A 3,740-nucleotide genomic window follows, 5' to 3' on the forward strand; every position below is an offset into this window, starting at 1 on the left:
CTACTAGTCAAAAGTTTGGAGACACCTTCTCGATCAAAGGTTTTTATTCATTTAATTATTTTCCACATTGTAGTTTAATACTTAAACATCAAAACTATGAAATAATCTGGTTTTGCCATAATATGGATTACAACAGTAGTCAAATAGGTCTATCCATTGAGTGCTAACCCTACCTCTGAACAACACAACTGATGGTCTCAAACACATTAAGAAGGCAAAGTCATTCTACAAATGAACTCTTGACAAGGCTCATGTTAATTAGAAACCATTCCAGGAGACCACTTCATGAAGCAGACTGAGAGAATACCAAGAGTGTGCAAAGCTGTCATGAAGGAAAAAGGGGGCTACTTTACAGAATCTAAAATATAAAACATATTCTGCTTTGTTTAACACTTTTTTGTTAATTAAATAATTCCATATATGTTGTTTCATAGTCTTTCGTATTAATCTACAGTGCTTCAAATAATTAAAATAAATACAAACCCTTGAATGAGAAGGTGTTTCGAAACTTTTGACTGGCAGTGTATAAATGTGTGGATGCATCCACATCAAACATAGGAAGTTTTCATGTGACATGCTCTTTATGCAGGCTAATAGTTTACCCACAGGGTCTGTCTTTTAAAGAACATCTGCAGCAAATACAAAAAGTTTGTGTCACATCCTATGAGAAAGATAGAAAATAGCTAATTTTGACTTGTCTGCAAGTAATAAAGACAGAATTAAATGTAGTCTATGTTTGCACGTTTACCACACCACAGGATGGCATTGCTCAGGTTAGCTGACATAGCTACAGCATCAATCATTTGAATTTATCAGGGTTTGTTTTTTCATGTATGGATTTACCTTGTCATACTGTTCTTTTTTAAGTATGACCTGGTTTACTTTTGACCTTGGACAGAAAACCCTCATAACAAATGTCTGTGCCAACTTTTGAACTACAGATCTATTAAGCCTATCTGACATTAATAAATGGATGATTAATCCTTATTTCATGTTTCAGGGAGGAGGGCGAGTGAAGGTTTCAGGTGTTACACCAATTGTTTTTGGAGAAAAATATCTAATATCACACAATATCATGTCCCACTTTACCTAAAACATGAACACATAAAATGCATTTATTTTATCTGAACTAAAAATGGTAAAAGCTTTGTGGAACACTGTCCGCACTGGCACATCATACAAAATACTCATAACTACAATCGATATGAACTATTAAGTCAACATTTCTAAACACTTAGCACACAAGACATTAAAACAATCTTATTGCAAACTAGTCCGCATTCAAAGCAGTGATAGGAACCCTTACATATGTCTCCCTCATCTGCCAAACTGCAATCTGTCCCCCATCTTGTAGATCAGATCATCGGCCTCTTGCACAGTAGGTTTTGCTGCTGTAACCTCAGTCACCAAAATGGCCCCTCAGGTACCTTGGTAATCTAATGAACCCTCCACTTCTCGTTGATATCTATTTTGATCTCGCTCTGAATAAATGGATCCATTTGTTTATTTATAGTATGTAATAATACTGTTGGGGCTTTGTGCTTGCAGGTGCAGATTTTGTGACGCTCTTGCACGCTCTGACCTCTGTTTGACTTCTGTTCTGTATGTGCACCGTACACGATCGCTCCTGCAGTTTTAGCCCTTCATTGTTCTGAGATTCCTCCTCCGACTCTTCAAGTTGTGGTGAGAAAACAGGCAAGTCCTCAAGGTCCCCCTTGAACTCTGTCACTACTGTGCCATACAAATAGACTAAGACATGGCATGTACAGTTTCACAGTTTCAGGATTCACTGAAACCAACATTTTCCTTGATTTGACTCACACTGGAGGAGCTGATACCTATTTTGAGGTCAATTTAGGAGGAGTCATCACACTTTAGGCCAAAACAATGATATTTAGGATGTTAGTACAGCTGTCAAGTGTCAAAATGGGTTGAATTGACAACCACAGAGACAACCAAGGTTACTTTGTTTTCTATTTGTTGCCCAGTTTCCCGATAGCCTTGGTATTACTTGACCTTTCTGTAAAAAAAAAAATCTAACAGTGAGACCAATAGATTTGACACATAAATCAATTAAAATACCATAAGTTGGTGTCATTACAATTTAGATTATATTGATTTTACCTGAAACTGCTTCCTACCCTGTCTGGCAATTTGGGGGATTTTGGTGATGTTGACCGTATTTCATGAATGAAACATGTATCAGTTATTGGTTGATTAGTGTTAAAAGCTAAAGAGTTTGTGACTAGTAGTCTGTGGTGTTGACCAGAGGATGCTGACCTTTTACTGAAGGTTGTATTGCTTTGTGTTATTAGTAGTTGAACAAGTAGAGAGGGACAAAAGTAACACATTTATACACTATCAGTCAAAAGTTTGGAAACATCTTCTCTTTCAAGGGTTTGTATTTATTTTAAGTTTTTGAAACACTGTAGATTAATACCAAAGACAACAAAACTATGAAAGAACATATATGGAATTATTTAATTAACAAAAAAGTGTTAAACAAACCAGAATACGTTTTATATTTTAGATTCTGTAAAGTAGCCCCCTTTTTCCTTCATGACAGCTTTGCACACTCTTGGTATTCTCTCAGTCTGCTTCATGAAGTGGTCTCCTGGAATGTTTTCTAATTAACATGAGCCTTGTCAAGAGTTCATTTGTAGAATGACTTGCCTTCTTAATGTGTTTGAGACCATCAGTTGTGTTGTTCAGAGGTAGGGTTAGTACACAATGGATAGCCCTATTTAACTACTGTTGTAATCCAGATTATGGCAAAACCAGATTATTTCATAGTTTTGATGTCTTCAGTATTAATCTACAATGTGGAAAATAATTAAATGAATAAAAACCATTGAATGAGAAGGTGTGTCCAAACTTTTGACTGGTAGTGTATAAAACTACCACATCAAACTAGTTGCAGTATCATGCAGTTTCTTCCCCCAGGCTGTCACTCTGATGAACACTAAACCCTAACAGTGTCATACCTGTCAGATAAATACTCTCTGTAAATATACATGTAGATATACAATGCAACAATTCTCCAAGCAGAATTCCATATTTCTATTTTTTGTATTATTTAACTACTATTTTTTTTAATGTAAAAACTACCTCTGCAACTCACCACTTCACTTTTATCATATTATTTTAGCCTGTACATATTAGTCATGCCTATTTGTTGTTCTTTTTGTATTTATAGCTGATGTTATTGTTATTATTTTTATTTCATTTTTATTTGTAGGTCTTATTCTTATGCCTTGTACAAAGAGAGCACAGTTTACCTAAGTCAAATTCCTTGTGTGTTCAAGCATACCTGGCCAGTAAAGCTGATTCTGATTCTGATTCTGATTCTGATTCTGAAGTGGTCTCCTGGAATGGTTTCTAATTAACACAAGTCCTTGTCAAAAGTTCATTTGTAGAATGACTTTGCCTTCTTAATGTGTTTGAGACCATCAGTTGTGTTGTTCAGAGGTAGGGTTAATGGATAGCCCTATCTAACTACTGTTGTAATCCATATTATGGCAAAACCAGATTATTTCATAGTTTTGATTTCTTCAGTATTAATCTACAACGTGGAAAATAATTAAAATGAATAAAAACCATTACACGAGAAGGTGTGTCCAAACTTGTGACTGGTAGTGTATAAAACTACCACATCAAACTAGTTGCAGTATCATGCATACCCAGTAAAATCAGCCTCCTCAGTTTCTTTGTGTACAGACCTGTGGCGCCCCCTGCAGGTG

The sequence above is a fragment of the Notolabrus celidotus genome, chromosome 19 (assembly GCF_009762535.1).
Source record: "Notolabrus celidotus isolate fNotCel1 chromosome 19, fNotCel1.pri, whole genome shotgun sequence".
NCBI classification, from domain to species: Eukaryota; Metazoa; Chordata; class Actinopteri; order Labriformes; family Labridae; genus Notolabrus; species Notolabrus celidotus.